The sequence below is a fragment of the Dipodomys merriami genome, unplaced genomic scaffold (assembly GCF_024711535.1).
Source record: "Dipodomys merriami isolate MVZ:Mamm:240054 unplaced genomic scaffold, mDipMer1.0.p SCAF_11, whole genome shotgun sequence".
In the NCBI taxonomy this organism is placed as follows: domain Eukaryota; kingdom Metazoa; phylum Chordata; class Mammalia; order Rodentia; family Heteromyidae; genus Dipodomys; species Dipodomys merriami.
The window spans coordinates 22,295,266-22,315,667 of record NW_027202382.1 but is presented as its reverse complement, the minus strand read 5'-3'; the positions used below and the strand labels follow the sequence as shown (position 1 = coordinate 22,315,667).

Genomic DNA, 20,402 nt, shown 5'->3' with positions numbered 1-20,402 from the left:
TTTTAAAGGCAGTAATGGAGTAATGGAGATGAGAGAGAAATCAGTGGACATCAGGCAGTTGGAGCAACATAGATTAAAGACACAAGAGATTTGGCCTAATTAACACTGTAATATACTGAGTCAATCTAAGTAGGACAGAACAACTGGTCTTTGTTTTCACTTACAAAATACTTAGTTTCAGATATAGTCAATATAAATAGGAGAGAAAATGTCTTGTTCTCATTTCTGAATTTTCTGATTATGAAGTTATTGTAGAAATTTAAAAGTATATGAACAAAATATAAGGAGAAGTCATCATAGCATGCTAGTCTGTTTTTCACAATTTAAAAATGATGATATATCTGTTTTCATATTCATACACAAAATTCTGGAATATTTCATTGCATACTTGTTGCTGGCATAATGGTGGTTTCTAAGGTGAATATTTGCTCAATATAGCCCTAGTTTCTGGCTAATTATGTTGGTCATTTTAAAAAGGAAACAAAATTATTTCTGTAGACCTTATACCTAAGTAGATGTTGTATATACTTTATATATTTAGCAGAACAAGATAGATTATGTAGAAAATGTAAGATATCTTCCTTTAAAATGAGCCACAAACTATTTTCATGTATTTAGGAAAAATAATAGCTCTGCTTAAACATTACCAACAGATAATGTGCTTATGAATTTCAACATCTCATATTTCACTCATGAATATAGCTGAAACTGTTTACCCATATTCACAGATGGGAACATTGATACCCAGAGAGATTAATTTTCCCCTGTTACAAATCATCTAATAAATGGCCCAATTAAACCCCAAGGGACTTGGGTAATTATAGTTCTGCTAAATGCCATTATAATAACAGATATTTGAATAGTAGCTATCTCTGTGTGGTAGATTTTTGGAGTGGTTTATATTCTGTTCTTCATAGTTATAATCAGGCAAAATTGATAGTAATTGAGCCATACAACCCTGGGAATGTAGCATAATCTCTTTGGGTTTTGTTTTCCTACATTATTTCATCTGAGTTACAATGAGTCAACTTTCTAATACTCTTTCTGCTCTGAAATTCTATGGTTTTAGAACTCAACCACTGTTTCCTTGAAAAAGGATGTTGTATTCAGAAGAGTTATATAATGTCGAGGCTAAAGTTCATGTTCATACAACATTACTGCTAGGAATACATTTTAAAATCCAATTTTGTCTAGCAGTCACAGAGAAAAAAACTAAAAGAGCTAAAGGGGATAATTTTGATAAATTGTGCACTACAAAGTTTATTTTGTCAAGAAGGAGGGGTATGTTGCCTTCTAACCTTTACTACTTGCTAGTTGTGCTGAAAAAGTACTTTTCTTCTCAGATTCTCAGTGGCCTCTCCTGTAATAAGTGAAGCATTCAGGAACTGGAGAGGTTATCAACTTGCCACCTATCAGGCAAATATGATACTACATGGAAGATCATCTTCAGAGCAGTAGACACAAATAGGCTTATCACTTTTCAGGGAAAATGAGAGAGCTGGGGCAAAAATTGCTGCATCCTGTGCTATAAGACACCAGAGATTAAAGGTGTCTCATTTCAAAGACAAGATGAGTTTTTCAATAAATGGGCTTTTCAAGAGATTTTGAAGTAAAAGAGTGAAGATGATTAACTGCTGATTCCTAGGTTCTAAAACACCAAGAGCTTTGTCCTGTAGTCTCTGTACATCTAGCTCAAAAGAACTTAGTTGGACATAATACGTATTTAATCAGACATCTTTTTCTTGTGAGAGTACACTTGTATTCATTCTCAATAATATATTTCCCCCCAATTAAAAAAAGATACCTCCTTTCTTGCTGCAAAGCAGGATAGGAGGAATTGATAAGATTGCTTCCTGTTGTATGTATAATCATAGTAAGTTTGAAGAAGGAGAGTCTGATAGGTGACAGTGAATACTGTACTAAGTCAAAGAGAAAAAGAATAACAGTAAGTTGTAAGTATTAATATAAGATAACAAGAAACTACAAAATTTATTTTAGAAAATATGGAGAATAGAAACTTTCATATATAGTGAATGAATTGTAATTTGGTAATATGTGGTAAAGATGTGTATTTCATACAACTTTTCTTGAAAAGAAACTCTTCCACACATAAAAAAGGAGGTTTTTCGAACACTGATTATGACCACACTGTTTGTGAAGGAATTGAAACTATTTGAAATGTAAATTGTGAGATGTCCACATGTGGGATGATAATATTTATATATTAAAAATGAGCCAATTACATATATGTTATTTACAGATGAATATAAAGTATTAGAAAAGAACTGTGAATGATAAACACTGAGTTAATGAGACAGATTACATTTGACAGTGAACAAATACAATGAAAATGCAAAGGATTTTAGAAAGCACAGTAACGGTAATTAAAGCATGTATTGAATTATATGAAAGTATGATACCACAGGGACTAAACACATGTATTTTTACATTCTATATTATTCAGTTTCTTGAACTACTTTATAAATTTGAAGCACTATTTAAAAAGCTTAAATGTTGGATAGCATATACCATATTAAAGCATGGCATAGTTTTTCATGTTCACAAAATTGCTTTTGATAGACAAAAGTTTTTTACCAGCCCAGGCCCAGAGTTCAAGCCCCACGACCGACAAAAAAAAAAAAAAAAAAAGTTTTTTTACCAGGTAAATGTTAAAAACACTCAAGTACCACTTCATGGTTCTATGTAACCTGATATAGATTAATTAGTATGTTTTGTTATAAAATGTTATTTATTTTCTCATTGAATTGGAGAAATTATACACAGATGTAGCTCAAATCCCAGCCCTGAGTTTTTAAAAATAGTTTTAAAATGTGTACTTTCTGCTTTTTGTTTTTGTTGTTGCTTTGTTGTTGTTATTGTTGTTTTGGTTGGTCATGGGGCTTGAACTCCGGGCCTGGGCGCTATCCCTGAGCTCGTCAGCTCAAGGCAAACATTCTACCACTTGAATCACAGTGCCACTTCTGGTGGTAGTAATTGGAGATAAGAGACTCATGAGGATGTTCCTATCCTGGCTGGCTTTGAACCACGATCCTCAGATCTCAGCCTTCTGAGTAGCTAGGATTACAGACATGAGCCACCAGTGCCTGGCTTATATAGTTTCTGTTTTTGTAGTCCACACTGATCTACAACTCATGACCCTCTTTCTTCAGCCTCCAGATGCTGGCGTTAGAGGAATAAACTACTACAGCCAGTTTCCATCTCTGAGCTTAATTATATACAGAGACATAAATGTTTATTGTTATTTAACCATCTCTATAATGGAACTATTAGTTATGCAGGTTATTATTTCAAAACTCTGCTGAGAAAAAGTGGTTTCTAAAATTTCAAAATGAACATATTTATTTGGGTACTATGCTTTATTTCAGCAAGTAAAACTTATAGGAATTTATTCTCATGTCTTTGTGTGATACATTGAGGTAGTGAAGTTGGAGGGGGTTTGTTTCTATAGATTTCTATTGTAGTAAAAATCCTTGAAGCATGAGAATTGTGGAGCCATACTGATTTTCGCCCAACAGGCAGTGCAGAATTTATAAACTCTCTTTTGCTTCCATGAAAGAAAAATCTATTGCTGGAAAGAACACACAAATTATATATTGAGTATGATCAAGTATCTCCTTTAAAATGTCTTATTTTATTTTATTTTATTGTAAAGATGCTATATGAAGGGGTTAGTTACATGAGTAAGATAGAGTACATTACTTGTAGATCATTGTTACCCCTTCTCTTGTCCCGCTATCCTTTCGCTCCTCCACCTCCCACACTCCTCACAACCCCCCCCACCCCAAGTTGTAAAGTTCATTTCCAATATACAGTCCTGGGGTTATCACTGTTGCAATGGGTCATCCTGTGTCCTTGTTTCAGGATTTTGTTATTCTCCTTCCCCTCCTCAGATTAGACAAATGTACATACAAGATGCAGGGTACCAAAATCAAGTACACTGACAACAAAGGATATGCCATAGGGGGAAGAACATAAAAAAGAAACAAACAAAAAAGAAATCACATAGTATATTTAAAACAATAACAGTAAAGGCAGACCTCTTGTTTCCATATCTTTGGGTTCATTTTACTTAGCAGCATCTTATATGGACATATGTACATAGCTTTTGAGCTTTTTAGCTCATCTGAAAGATTATCCTATATGTATACTAATTATTGCAAATAAGGGAAACCATGGGACCCAAATTTCTTTGGAACTGGCTTACTTCACTTAATATTAATTTTTCCAAATCTTTCGATTTCTTAACAAATGGGGTGGTATGGTTCTTTCTGATGGAAGCATGGAATTCCATTAGATATATAGATATAGATAGATAGATAAATAGATAGATATCACATTTTCTTGAACCACTCATCTACGGAGGGTAATATGCCTATTTCTTATATGAGTGAAATACAAATTAAGAAACAGGAGTTTAAAGAAAAAAATGACAAAAGGCATGATGGCTTTTAGTACTTATTTTGCTATGTATTTTATAGGATTTGATTAATATAGTTTTGTAGCAATAATGTATCTTATTTAAATATATACTTACATTAAAACGTTTTTAAATGTTTACAAAACATCTTTGATAGTACATATTACTATATATTTTAATGATTTAGTGGTATTTCCTGTACACACATTACATGTAGGATACTGGGGCAAAGGTATGCAAAGCTTATATACTTTATCATATATCAAACCTGTATTAATTTCAAAGCATTTGCTATTAATTTTGTCATTGAATATCCTATTTAATTCTGTAATAACCCTGAAATGTAGACATTCCCTTTTGCTCAATTTGATTAAGAGGTGAAATTTGTTTTTCTGCTACTTAAATCTGAGTAGCCCTTGTGATTAGCTTTTAACCAAGGGAATGTAGTAGAGGTCAATGTCATTATTTGAGATTAAGCCCTAAGAGGCCTTCTAAATTCCTTCTCTTGGAACTTTATTACCTACATATTAAAAAATAGACTAGCTAGCTGGAAGATAAGAAATGTTGTTGGAAATGGGTTGGTTGTCCTAGCTGAGATTATTGTATCTGAAATACAAAAGCAATAAGGTGAAGATCATGTTCAAAGGACAGCACAGGAAACTATTACTTAGGAAGTACCACTGATGTCACATAGTATTGGCACAGAAAGATTTCAGCCACAATGTGGTTTTATTTAGATGGAAACTTATAAAACAAAAAATTGTTAGCTTATAATCAGAAACAATAACTGGTTGATTATTTTGATCACTTGAATTATAGTTTATGTTTTAGACCAGAAATAGTGATAGAATAATATAATTTCTAATAGAAAGTTCAGTATCTGGAGAAGAAAACAAACCTTTAATATGACTAAAATCAAATGGCTAAATATGTGAGAGATTATAGTTAATGAAAGACAACTGTGTTCCTGAAATTCAGCTTAGGCTTTAACTCCATGTATATGAGAAGATCCTTAAGCTTTCTGAGAATATTCAGTGAATATCTCTATAGGGTTATTGGGAGAATTAGATACATGTAGAAACATCTTGCATGTGGTAGATACTTGTTGTATGTTAGCATTTTTCAAAGTTCCTTTATAATCAAAGTTTTAATGTTGGCCTTGAATTACTCACTTAATTGATACAGTTAGGAGCAATTTCAGTGGTACCAGGCTGGCTTTGAATCTTGATCCTCAAATCTAACACTCCTAAGTATCTAGTATTAGAGGTTTCAGCCACCAACCCTCAGCAGATCTGTTAATTTTTTAATAAGATTTTTATTGTGAAAATACCATATAGAGTGGTTACAATTACATGAGCAAGGTAATGAGTACATTTCTTATCAAGCATTGTTGCCTCCTCCTTTTTTTTCCCCCTACCATCCCTGCCCTCTCATCTCCACGACTACATTCCCCTTCCTCACCAAAGTTGTAAAGTTTGTTTTTTGACATAACATCTGTACATCTCATTGTTGCAATGGGTCCACCTGTATCCCTATTTAAACAATTTTTAATTTTAAAGACCAAAAAAATCACTTGCCAAAATTTAACACACTATTATTTACAATAGTTTAAAACTTGAGAGCTAAGTTAATGTTTGAAAACTGAAAAAAGGTTTAGTAAATAACAAAATATCAATTTTAATAAATCATCTAAATTTTACACTGAAAAAGTAATATATGAAGTGTTTATAACATGTCAAGTTAAAACATTAAATTGTATACTTACAAATATGCAAAATATATTTACCTATGAAGAGAATATAAAAACTAAAAGAAGGATTTTCTATGCAGGTGGGACCAAGAGATTTTTAATTTTTTTTTCATTTTGATGTAGTTTCTTGTGCTCTGAGTAGAAAACAATAATAAATTACTTTATCAAATATTATTTTCAGTCCTTTAAGGACTGATTCATTATAGTTTACCAATATCCTATTTATCCTAGTGCAATTACCTTTTAACAGAAATATTTAATCTTTTTTATTTAACAGATTTAATTAAATATTCCTGAAAAAGTGAGATCTTGAATTCATGAATATAGTTTAGGATGCATAATAAAACAATAATTCACTGGTTCTAAACCACTTCAATTCACTCTGGACTAGAAAAACAGAAACAAATTTGGGGAAATGGTGATTTCAATGTCTGGTCAGTTATTTTCTGGAAAGCAAAAACTCAATGAAAGTAGCTACACATATTTCAGCTAAGAATAAATAATATGAGCCATATTTAAGAGAAATACAGAGCTCTTTTTACCCCTATGCATGACACTTACAGAACTCATGATTGGATTTTGAAGTATCTAGGAGATTAGAAAAGCGCATTACCTAACTGTGTCTGTTGAGGGTTATTCCAGAGTAAATTTACTGAGTGGGTAAGATCTGCTCTTAATATGAGTGATACTGCTTGATAGGCTGGGGGCCAGGATAGAATTAAAAGAACCAAAGAAGCCAGCTTGCTTGGACATTTCTTCTCTGCTTCCTGGCCACCATGAAGTGAGCTGCTTTTGTGAGCAACACACTTCCCGTGTGATGGACTGACACATCTGAGACTGTGTGCCATATAGTCTTTTGATCAGGAATTTTGTCACAGCAATTAAAAATAAATAATTTTTATGTGTTGAATACTATTGTCTAGAACAATTGGGACTAAATAATAGCTTTACCTTCTGAAAGACATTATCTACCTTAAAGATAAGCAATGAAACTTATGTTCTCTTCTGTTCATATTTGAAATTTTTTTAAATTTCAGTTTTCATTGTTAGCATTTAAAAATGTTTGACTTCTACATGTGAGTTTTGTAACCTACAACCTTGCAAAACCGATCAGTTAGTTTGTGGAGCTATTTGTGTAGATTGTTTTGAATTTTCTACAATCGTGTCTCTATGAATACAGACAATAGTCTTAGTTTTTTTTTTTTTTGATTTCTTTCCATATGGTCCTTTTCATGACTAGCAGGTACAATATTGATAGGGATGAGCAGAGAGCACATGCTTGCATTTTTCTTATTCTTAGGGGAAAGCATTCAACCTCTCACTGCTAAGTATGATTTTACCCATAGGCTTTCCCCCTCTGTCTCTTTCTATAATAAGCTGTTTATCTGCTTCAGAAGATTTTCTTCTATTTTTAATTTGTTGGATTCACAATCATGAATGAATTCTGAATTTTTGCCAAATATTTTGTTCTATCTTTGGAGACGATTGTATTTGGTTTGGTCTGTTAATATAATCACTCAAATATATTTATAAATAAATAGGATAAAACAGCATAATCAAGTGAGTATGTGTTCCTATCGGTTTGCTGTTAGCCTGTGGAAATTCTGAGGACCCATATCTGGTATACATTCCTTCAGAAAGAATCTTCTTTACACTTTCATGGCACTTGATGTCCCTACAAAATTGTTAGCCATTTTATCTTTTAACTTCAGATCTACTTTACAACTATTGTAGGTTGTAGGATTATATATTAACCTTGTTACTAGAATTTGTAGTTGAGGAACTAAACTTGTTTTAGTGGCATTTATATTTGTAGATGTCATTATTAATCTTTATTGCTGAGTCCAGCAACACCTTAAAAAGTACATATGTATATATAATGCATAATGTATGTAGAAGTTCTAGTTATTTTTTAAAGAGTAGTTTTACTCCATAGGGCTATAAATTCAGCTCATAATTTGAGTCTGAAGTTCACCCCTTGACATATTTTAATAACACAAAATGATCACGCTCATATATTCACTTTTCAAACTCAAGGTTGTAAAGCATACATGATTCTTAAAGGAATGATTATTTATACTCTGGTGCCCAGTCTTGAGGGGTTCAAAACCACCTTCTGACAGCTCTGGGGGGGAACACGAGTGTTGTGAAAAGTATATGAGGTTTACCAAGCATGTTGTTACAGTGCCTACGTGACGTGTTAAGTTCAATATAAAAGACATTTGCTCTGTATAATAGTTAAGAACCACAAGGGAAATTTGTAAAAACTCAAGTCTAATTGAGGTTTAAAAAGAACAAAAAAACTCCCAATGAATATGAGCTGTAGACTGCCTAGATTTGTATAGCTCAGAAGTAACAAAGGTATGGTAGGACTCCAGAGTTTGCACTTAAGGCTGTGCTTTTCCCATAAAACCACATTCCTGTCTTCTATGGGTACACAAAATAGGAAATAAAAGACATGATGGAATTTCTCATTTTTGTGTAGGCCTTCATATAAGCTTATTTGTGGGAAATTGTTGATTTTATCAGGAAGCCAGGATACTTTATTTTGACAGCATACAGCCGTTTACCTATTTTACTGCTTACCTATCTTTTCTGTGCAATAATCACATTGAAATTTTCAACAGAGTTTCTGCTCATTTGCCAGGATTTCACTGTTGCTGTATTCTGGCTGTAGTCATAGACCATTTATGTTTTCACTCAACTTTTAGAAATTAGAGAATCAGATTTTCTTTCATCAGACGACTGCTTAAATCACAGATAGTGTTTCCTGTAGTTGGAATACATTAACACTAAATACATTAATTTTAAGGCTTGGATGAAAGATTTTCATCCAAACTTTTTTGTTCTCCTATCCATTTTGTGTTTTGAACATATTTTGAGCATGTTGCATTATTGAGTGCTTTTCTTTTTTTTTCAAGTAATAAAAGTCCACACCTAATTTGACATGATTTCTTTGGCAGCTAATAAGTACACATTACAGAGTTTAATGGATCTGCAAACTAAATAATGGTTGTAGAGAGTGTGAAAATAGGGATATTTAAATGCATAAGGAAATTTAGTACATATCCCAATGGCCATGTAAATAGACTTTTGATTCTTTTATAAATTGCAGATACTTTCTTGTGCAGAAACATGGTAAAAAATAGAGACCTGAATCCATACATAGAACTCATTAACATACCTCAGAATATTCACTGCATGCCTATTACCCACTTACAAGCTCCATTAAAACACTCACTCTGTTTAAAAGCAGCTAAACTGGTCAAAACTAAGCATCATTTGTCACTATTTATCCCCAGAGATTAAAAACAGCTTTACTGATGAGATGAAGTTAAAACTACATCTCCAGTTATTTTGATAAAAATCTTTCATATATGATCCTGTGTCATATAGAACCAATATTTAAAAGCTAATTATTAGCATAAGTTCCAAAATAGACAATTCAAAGAGAAGTGTACATGAAGAAAAATCATTTTGAGTAATGAGAGTTTGGTGAACTGTTCTAATGCTGTAAGACACTTAAGCCTTTTGGTTTAATAATTGTTTATTACTATTTGCATTTTTTATACCAAGATGTTGAATATGATCAATGTTTTACATGAATATGTTCAATGTTTTACATGAAATTAAAATAACTAACAAGATACTATATTGCTGGAAAACATACAATGAGTTCCAACTTAGGGCTGAAGAAAGAAATCATGGTACTGAAGCTGATGCCCTTCTGCATGTGACACAAATTTAAGGATATAAACCCAAGTTTAAAGGACATTTTCATTTGGTTCCATCTGTCCTTTATTTGGATATCATTGGTTACTTTTCTATAATTAATGTGTTGTCATTAAATTGGTAGATGAATTAGAATGGCTAGCTTATGTTTCTAAAACAACTCAAAATGAATAAATTATCCTATGTAAATAACAATGATTTGAATTCACTATTCCTGCCCTTTGGATACATAGTCATGAAATAAAAATTTGTGGTGTCTGTTTAGGCAAGCCTGGATTCACACTCGTGTGTGTGTGTGTGTGTGTGTGTGTGTGTGTGTGTGTGTGTGTGTGTGTGTGTGTGTGTGTGTGTGTTTATGAAATGAGTGTCCTGTCTTCAGCATATTTTTCAGAGTTGAAAACAATTACTCAAAAGAGATACATGTTATTAATGATCATTTAAAAACCTGTCTCTCTGTCATTCTCTTATCTCTCTGTCTGTCTCTTTCAATCTCTCTGTGCTGTGGTCTTTATCTAGTCTCCCATTCCTCTTTCATTCAAAGAAGCCGAGTATAATGCAGCAGGCAGTATATTAAGTTAAGCACGTGTAGACTAAGCTAAACATTACCCATGTTGGTGATTGGTGAAGGAAAGAGCAGATGTTTCTGGTCATTCAGAACCTTAGGTGGGAAAAACTTCTATGACATATTTGTTCCCTGATTAAAGAGAGAATGATGTGACCTTTCTTGATTTAAAGTGTTCTTTAGGGGATCTGATGCTAAGAATCATGACTTTTCTGTGCCAGATCATTGCGTCGATTGCAACAAAGATCCATTACTTGTAAAACATTACTACATGGGTCTAAACTAAAGAAATGCACAGTTGAGTAGATATATTGCAGTTTCCAGAAATAAAGAATGAAGTTTATAGGAAGCAAGGATGGAATTGTCATAACAACTGAGACATCAGGAGTTTCTGAAATGGAAACAGGAGTGGTAGGGTTTTATTTAGTCAAGATTGGTAATGTTTTAACATGACTTTACAAGTCAGGGTAAGATTCTAATCCAGATTATATGTCATTTGGATTTTAATCCTAATAGGTAGGTGTGGAATCTCAGTTCAGATAAATTAAAAAGAATAGAACTATATATTTAGAATCATGAGCTATAGTTATTAAATCCATGACATTAAATTATGTTAAGAATGATATAGGAGATACTGTTAATTGATGCTTTATATGTTTTTTCCTCTTCATTATTTTTGTCTTTGGTTGTTGAGAAACAGTGTTCAAGTCCAATGAGTATCTTTCTGCTTGGAAGCTTCAAAGAGCCTTCAAAAGCAGACTTCAAAAATTGAGGTCAACCAAACGCAATCTTCCTTTTGTACTCTTCAACATTAAGAACAAAACACATTCTTTCAATCATTTGGAAACTTGGGCCATTTAGATATCTGATATTCAGAATTTTCTATCTCATCAGTCACTGTGTGTTTTCTTTTTCTCTACTTCTGTTGAATAATTTGGTTTGACACTACATATTTATCAACCATCTAAATTAGTATTATAGCAGTTGTTTTAATGTATAATGCTAATTGTAAGGCTCGCTTCTTGAACAATTTAAAGACTTCAATACTGTTACCAAGGAGCATTTTAAATCACTTTCTATACCAAATCTATCTGTTTTGCAGTTTATCTGTTTACCATTTCTCCCTATTCTTTACCCCATCAAAATCTATTACTATGAAAATCTATTGCAATGAAGAACTACTACAAATATATGATCATTTTTGTATAATCTGCATTTAGAATTCATACATTGCTTGACTTTTGAATTGTTTCCATTTCTTTTACAATTGGTAGCTTGGTTTCTTTATGCTCTGCCTCTGATCATCTCCTCTGTCTTCTCTCTTTCTCTTTCCCTTATGAAAATCGTCATGTTTAAATCATGTCTACCTAGATAGTCCAAAATAATCTTTCCATCTGAAGATCTTTAGCAACATCTTCCCAGTCATTTTTTCTATGTAAGTAATATCATCTATTCACAGCTTCTGAGGATTTAAATATCAAACTCTTGGTCCCAGTGGCTCTGTCCTGTAACCCTAGCTACTTGAGAGGTTGAGATGCCTGAGGTCACAGTCTACACCTGTACAAACACAAAAAAGTTTATTATATCTTTTCTTAATAAATAGCTATAATAAAGGCCACTTGATGCCTTTTCTTGTTAGCTTGTTACCTGAATTACCAGGAGGCCTAACATAGGTGAATCTCAACCAGTTGTGCATGCCTGTGCAGGAAGTGAGACCTTATCTCAAAAGGGTTAAGGAATTATTTTCCTAGTCAAAGATATTATTTAAAGCCTTATTTTTCCTCTTTCTGTTATTCTGTATCCTTATTTCTGCTTTGATTAAGTGTTCTTAAGAAGCAGCAGTACACTTTAGGTTTCCTTTCCTTTTCCTGGGTAATCACTCCAAAATAACACAGAAAACAAGGCACAAAAACATTCTCTAATCACATAGTCTGAATAATGTCTGTGAATTAACATTAATTTGGTGAAAGAATATCTAATTTAGCATAATGAAAAACTCAGACCTAAGAGCTTAAATAGAGACTGAGAAGTAAGTTATTACCCTCCCCCAACATACTGGAAAGGCCTCAGCAATTAGAAGCATGAACTAATTTAGAAGATCTAGAGGGATACAGTCAATGGAGAAAGTGAAAATGAGGGAACTGGTTGAAAAGGAACGGGATGGGTAGTTATTGATTCCCCTACTTCCTGAAAGAATACATTTTGAGCCAAGTCTCTGGGCTGTTTAGAAGAGGTATTAATGGCAGAGATAATAATGCAAAGGTGAGCTTAAGACAAACACAAAGAGTTGAATGTTCTTGATCAGTTGTCCATTAGATCCTGAAGTTATCTTGGGAATAGAGAGAATTGATCATCCCTAAGAAGCCTCATTAGTTCCCAGTCCACTTAATTCAACTCCTCTGCTCCCTTCTACAATTGTTTTCACAATTATTCAGCTTGAGTGGAATAAAATATTGTGATAATTATTGCTTTGAATAACAGTTCCCAGTAAATACTCATTTACTGAGTCTGTTTAGTAAAGGGTAGTGGCGTATATAGGGTTGTCTGATAGTTTTGATAGTTAGACCTTACAAAAACTTGACATCACATTTATTACGAAGGAAATGAAAACATTAAAGCTGTGCTTTTGAAGTTTGTTTCAATCATATTTTAGGAAAGTTAGAAAAATATGGAATTTTTCTGGCAGCATTTGGCGGTAGAAAAATAATATAGGTAGAAACAGTGCCAAGAATTTGTTGCTTTCGTACTTCTGAGGAAGAAACAACAGAGTTTACAACGTGGAATAGCAGTAGGAACATCCATAGACAGACAGTAAAATATTGGAGAAAATGATCCAAAGGTACTACATTTTTATGTACTTGTAATTCTTCCCTGTAAGCATGCAAGGTCTCTTCGAAGGTGTCCTTCACCTTAGAAGGAATACATATCCATGGTGTCCTTGCTATGTGCTGTAGTTCCTGAGGGGCTCTGAAAGACCCAGCTTAAATAATACTGAATCAGTGCTTTTATCTTTTAAACAACTCTATAAAACCTGAAATTTCCTTATGTTGAAACTAATAATTGATCTTTGGCATTTTTAGCTGATGGTAGTGCTTCATGCACACACCATTGGGTACAGGTAGACTTAAAGAGGGATCTAAATTATTGACTATAATATTTTCTTTCCAAAACCTACTTGTTTTACTTTCAAGGAAACTTGATGATAGGCTGAGAATTCTAGTGTAGAATACTTTGGAGAAGTGGCTTCAATGAATAAATAAAAACAATTGTAATTGGCCCTTCATCCAAGGCATTTATATGCAAATTTGCTTCTAAAGTACATGGCTTTGCCTAAAGTAATTTCTTCTTTGAATTAGTCATAAACTTGAAGCCTTGTGATCATGGTGGCTTTGCTCTATTAACTCGCTTAACAAACCATCTCATCATTAGCACAAGGGTAAACTGCAGCTCAATTTTTTTCTGAATTGTTGCAATCTAGATAAGATTGAAACAGATGTAATTAAGATGTCAGAAATAGATTTTAGCTGTCACATGAACTTTTCTTATGTTTGTTGAATTGTCAAAAACTAGTATAATGGCCATACTAGTTTTCTTTGTTTCTTTCTTTGTTTCTTTGTTCCGTTCTTTTTCTTTTTGGTAGTACTGGGGTTATCTGATTGAGTGTAGGGACTTGTTCTTATGCTCTTACTAGATAACCACTGTATGAGTTCAGGGACTTGTTCTTATGCTCTTACTAGATAACCACTGTATTAGTTCAGCCATGTCTCCAAGCCAACCTTTCTCTCTCTCTCTCTCTCTCTCTCTCTCTCTCTCTCTCTCTCTCTCTCTCTCTCTCTCTCTCTCTCTCTCTCTCTCGCTCGCTCGCTCTCACTCTCTCTCTTGCTTGCTCACTCGCTCACTCTCCTTTATTTCTCAGACAGTTCTCATTGTTTTTGTCCAGGTCAGCAAAGGATTTAACTCTTCTACTTATGCTTCCCACATAGCTGTGATTACAGACATCTGATACCATTCCCCATTGAGATGAGATCTTGCAACTTTTTTTTGCCCAAACTTACCTCAAATCATGATTTTTCTGATTCCCACCCCTTAAACAGCTAGGATCACAGCCATGAGTCCACCATGAATAACCAATCATCTTGCTTTTAAAAAAAGAAAACTGGTCTTTTACAACTTACTATGACATATACTATCATACTTTTAAATGTGCCTATATCAAAGTTAATATTCATGTTTAAGGAATTTGTATCTTAGACTTCTATCCAGTGTACATAGTCAGCAGAGAATTTTGTGACATGTTAGGGCAAAACAGTGCATCCCAGAAGGGCAAATATCTGAGCTGATTTATGTTGTTAGGGGACTGCAGAAAGGATGAGAGCTGCCTAGCATGATTGGCTCCTGTGACAGATGCTCTCAGTTTAAAGAGGTAAATGCAAAACTATAAGAGAAATAACTTTTCAGCACAAAAGCCTAAGGGGCCCTTGAGAATAGATGATGCCAGAAAAATGTGAGATTATTGTGCCTGCCAGAGTATATTAATACTATAAATATAGATGATTTCCTAAGGAAAAAAGAGCCTTGAAAATGTACCAAGTATATGATGCTGAATATCAAGTTAAACAGCTGAAACATAGCTGAAACACCCATTTCCTTCCTTTGCTTCTTCCCCAGTGCCCTGAAACATACCTGAGACACAAATGGGTGCCATGCTGCTTTTTCCTAGTTTCTTCACATTATGGATTTCCCATCTTCATCAGACTTACAGATAACTATACATTCTCAGAAGAGATTAGCTATTAAGTTCATTCATTCAACAAACAGTACAAAACAATTCTGAAGTGCTGGGCACTCTTGTTGGAATTATTAGTGAAATAGACAAACTTTTATGTTGCAGTAGAAGTTAATACACAGTGAAGACAGCTAACATAGACAAAAGACAATATATAGAATAACTGAGTAAGGGGTATTATGTGATACAAGTTGCTATGAAAACACATAGTAAGGAGGAGGATCATGATAGTGAGTGAGAAAGGATGGTAGAAAGGAAGGGTGGCAAATATAAGGTCAGGATAGACTGAAATGAAGCAAAAGTCAATTCTCTTTTCTGTCCCTCTGTCTTACCTCTTTCCATACCTTCATGTGTTAAATTTTACCCATTCTTAATACCAATGTTACCCCTATTGGGCTTCTTGTCCCAATTCTTCATTGTTCTTTAAATACATCTCTCTTTTTATTCCCAAGCATAGCTGATGACATGGTTGCTCATCACACTGCCTCTGAGTTACTGTCCAGTGCCAGGCATGTTTATGTGCAGTGTGACAACTTCTCACCATAAGTGCTGGCATCTCTGCTTTTTTGCCTGAGGACTTTCCCCAGCACTATGTTCTTGTGTAGAGAAGTCTCAATATGTTAAGGATGTAACATCCACAGAATAATCCTCAAAGAAATTGGAGAGCATAGACACCCTAGTTTCTACATCTCCTGGTGGGGGGATTTCGAGGTGTATTCCACACTATTCTGAGAATCCCAGTGGGATTAAGCATTGGGTGCTTCTTATTAGTAGTGTGCCCATCAGTCTTTTCCTCTCTGTACTGTCTCACTTGTGCGTTCCATACTTTGTAAATAAGCCACTCACATCCAAGTCCTTAGGGGAAATCTAAATTCAGACATAATGCATTTCATTTTAGAACCTTATTGGATTTTTTACTTTATATTAATATGGCATTTGCCTCTTCTACTAACTTGTGAGTTCCCTAATCTATATCCTAAAAAATATTCCACATAGCTTCTATATTTGAAATGATTCTCTGGGTTTAGCTATTGTTTTGTCATTTAATAACCCTATTATTTGACACTGTTACAAAAAATATCTACACTGAAGACCACTGTAAACTGGGAGCAAAATTATCCAACTTGAGGGATTGCTGTGAGGACAGTGGCTATAAGGTCTAAGCATGGTACACATTAGCCACTCAATCAGTGCCAGTTCTTTTCTGTCTCTTTTTGCCTCCTTCCTTTCTCAGCCTTTTAAATTATAGAAACAGGAATAGTAATAACAAGACACATTTGTCTGAAATATTAACTTGGAAAAGCAGTTTTTCCTAGTAAAAGCATAGCTGTAAACATGCATGTTTCTGTCTTTTACCCTATTTTTAAACAATTCATTAAATAATGAGGTCATGAGTTTAGCAGCACACAAGACAAGCTTTCATACATCTTTTTAAGAGTGCCTATTAGGTATTTTAAGAATAAACTGCTCATAAAATAACTGCAGCCAACTTGTTACCTAGGGAAAAAGTATGTAAAAGAAGCATCATGTTGTTAAAGTATGTGTTTAGCGACCAAAACAAAATGTGTTAATCATTACAAATTCATTTTTATCTACAATATATTTTAAAATAGTGATCCAAGATTACGTAAACAACTATTCAAAATATGATGCTCTGTGTTGCAGCAAAGTAATAGCTAACTCACTAATAGTTATAGGTGGTGAAAAATATTCAAAACATCAAACTTAATAGTTACTAATATAAGATGAAAGCACACCAAGAAGCATAACTTTAGTGAATGACTGAAATTATGTATAGAGCTATAGCCTGGGGTCAAATCTATGTCATGAGAGAAATGAGAACTCATTGTACCATGGGTTTAAATGAACGGAAGATGAGATCTCTTCCAAAAATCAAGAAACCTTACTGCAAAGAATAGGAATTTATCATGTGATGACTTTCTGGCTTTTCTGTGAACTCTGAGGCAAAAATCATCATCATCAAGTGATTGAGGACCATAAAAATATTCAAAATAAGTGACTTTTGGAATAGAGAATAGAAAAAGAAGTGTCGGAGTGAAGGTGCAGCATGGTAGTGAATATCTCTGCACCTGATGCTTGTGAATAAACTTAACGGTAACTCAAGCTTAACAGTTTTTCTTAGTTGTTTAGTTAGTAATGTTTTGTTAGGCTGTGATTAAAAATTTATGTCAAAATGTACATATCAAAAAAGTCAAATTTATAATGTTTACATGAGTAAAAATTAATTTTTCCTTATACTTGCTCTTATTAAACATATTTGGACAGTACTAGAGATTCAAAGTTAAAAGCCATACTCTGCTGTGAGAAATGTACAATGTAGTCGTCCACAGATATTTTAGACTAACTATAATCTCCTTCTATTGGCCTACAGGACACACAATACAGCTAGGACACATAATGTGCCTAGGATATGTAATACAGCCTTTTTTGTATGACACCTTATAATATTTACTTGGATCATCATCCAAAGCAGCATCAACCACAGGGTTATACAAACTAGAATTTTTGTTGTTCTGTCATCTGTGTATAAGTATTGAATGTATTCATCAAAAGTTATCTCCAAAACAGTTTGATATCTTGAATTTTACATTTAGAATTACCAAAGATGAATTAAATCTAAATTCTTTTTGGGGAGCAGGAACAGGGAAGAGGTAGTACTGGTGTTTGTTATGGCCCTGGGCTTGCTAGTTAAGTCCTCTACTACTTGCACCATGATCTCTAACCTTTTATGATTTAGTTATTTTTCAGTTAGACTTTACTCTTTATTTTTTGGGCCAGCTTAGCATCATGATCCTCCCAAATCTTCATGTCATGTAACTTGGATTACAGGTTTGAGCCACTATGCCCAACCCTTAAATTATTAATTCTCTTTATATAGTGTACATTTTACCAAATGATAAAATAAAGATGTTAAGCTAAATGCTTAACACATATTCTCATTGAAGTATTACACACTAGAAATATATATGTCATTATTATCATTTTATTTCAGATGAAGAACTTGAATCTGAGGAGTGAAATTTCTGGAAACTATGGGTCGAAGCTGATGAAACAAGGCCATTCTATCTAGGTATGTGGTAGATTAAGAAATTCTTCTTTATTTTTTTAATTGATAAACACTTTTAAGAATTGCTTTGGGCCGGGTGCTGGTAGCTCACGCCTGTAATCCTAGCTACTCAGGAGGCTGAGATCTGAGGATCACGGTTCAAAACCAGCCTGGGCAGGAAAGTCCATGAGACTCATCTCCAGTAAACTATTAGAAAGCTGGAAATAGCGTGGTGGCTCAAGCAGTAGAGTGTGCATCTTGAGCTGAAGAGCACAGGGACAGCGTCCAGGCCCAGAGTTTAAGCCCCATGACTGACAGAAAAAAAAAAAGAATTGCTTTGGGTCTTTAAACATCTCCACCTCCATCAACACAGTCAAAACTTTTTTATCTGTGCACTTGGCACTGGAGATTTAACTCAGGGCCTTGTGCTTTCACTTGGAGTTTTAACTGGAGCTCTACCACTTGAGCCATACCTTTACTTCTGGCTTTTAGCTGGTTAATTGTAGATAAGAATCTCATGGACATTTCTTTACAAGCTGGCTTCAAGCATAATCTTTAGATGTCAACCTCCTGAGTAGCTAGGATTATAGACATGGACCACCACCAACACCTGACTTTAAATATTCTGTCTGATAATGTAGTTTTTGAACATTTATAATAAGAAAAATATATTTCACTATAAGAAAAATAATTAAATAAGAAAAAACTTTCTGCAAAGGGATTTGTACTTTCTTTGTTGTCATCATATTTCATACACTTCCTTAGAATTTCTGAGTTTTGACATCATGCTCAATCCTCCATTTTTTCCTATCTCCTGTCACAGAATTGAAACTCAACAATATCTGAACTAATCAATATCTGAAGTAATGATTGAATGTGATATATTGAGTAGTTTCTCAGTAGACACTGAAATGGAAATTTGAACAATCTGATACCTAGAAGTTCTGCCTCAGTAATGTCTGGTGATTTGTGGAGAATGATGTTATAGATCACAGCCTCTGGGCAATAGTGAAGACTATGTATTAGAGACATGGTGAGCTCAGTGAATATGAGGGTTTGTTGGCTTAACATTCATCATCAGACCTTTATGAGAAAGCAACGTAGTAGGTTGTTACACCAGTGCTAAAGTTCTTATTCTGTGTTAGAGAAAGAAGCAGGAGGGCCAGGAATGGGGGAGTAAAGAGGAAAAGCAAGGGGATGGAAAGGAAGAGAGGGAGGGGAAGAGAGAAAGAGAGAGACAGTTTCATATTCCGTAGTTTCATATTCCTAGTTTCATATCCCATATCTACTACTCACCAAGCTGTACTACTTTTAGGTAAGTAATTTCTGTAAAACTTAGTTTAGGATATATTTCCTCCTAGGATTAATGAGTTTTAAATGAAAAAAAATATTTATGAACTGTCTAAAAACGCCTAGAAGTTTGCTCATTTTGTAGTAGTGGTTGATGGTATTCTGATAGTTTTTACTCTAGGATCCTTTTGAAGCAGAAATTACATCTGGCCAACATTTATATCCATGATGACAATTCTGAGTGAATCAATAAAGAATTAATAAAAAGTGTTATTAGCTTTTTTTCATTTTTGTTTCCCAAAGATCTCTGACCTTTACCAAATTAAAGTTATGCACAAGCAAATTTTTCTATTGACATTGTAACTATTCTATTGACATTAGAAAAAAGCCTCAGTAAGAATAGTTAAAAACTACAGAGTTTACATTTATAATTTTATTTACCAAATATACTTAGTTAAATGGATTCTTTTTCACTTAATAATGCATCTAAGTGACAGTACAGCTAATCATTTTCATTATAATCTAATTTGAAAAAGTAATTTCTAGTTAATAAATACACAATAATGTAGAATGTGTTCTTGTGATAAAATAATTATAATAGCTGTTGACAACTTTGGAAAGAAAACAAAGAATTTTGTAGTGACAAGACCTAATGAAAAATCTGATGGACTAAACTTGAAAAATTGACAAGCACAGTTCCCCCTACAATAACAATTTATTATTGAGAAATAACCAGAATGAAAATTGTGTAATTCATAGTGAAAGCAGTAGGGTAAA

At 33.7% G+C, this 20,402-nt stretch overlaps 1 long non-coding RNA gene across 2 annotated transcripts in view; it reads left to right on the top strand.

Moving 5' to 3' along the window:
* LOC138816231 (uncharacterized) overlaps positions 1–19,836 on the top strand; it is a 28,608-nt gene extending 8,772 nt beyond the window's left edge. For both annotated transcript variants that reach the window (XR_011368595.1, XR_011368594.1), the window contains exons 2-3: positions 18,282–18,359; positions 19,807–19,836. This is a non-coding gene — a long non-coding RNA (uncharacterized lncRNA). The remainder of the gene's footprint in view (positions 1–18,281; positions 18,360–19,806) is intronic.
* The last annotated feature ends 566 nt before the right edge of the window (positions 19,837–20,402 follow it).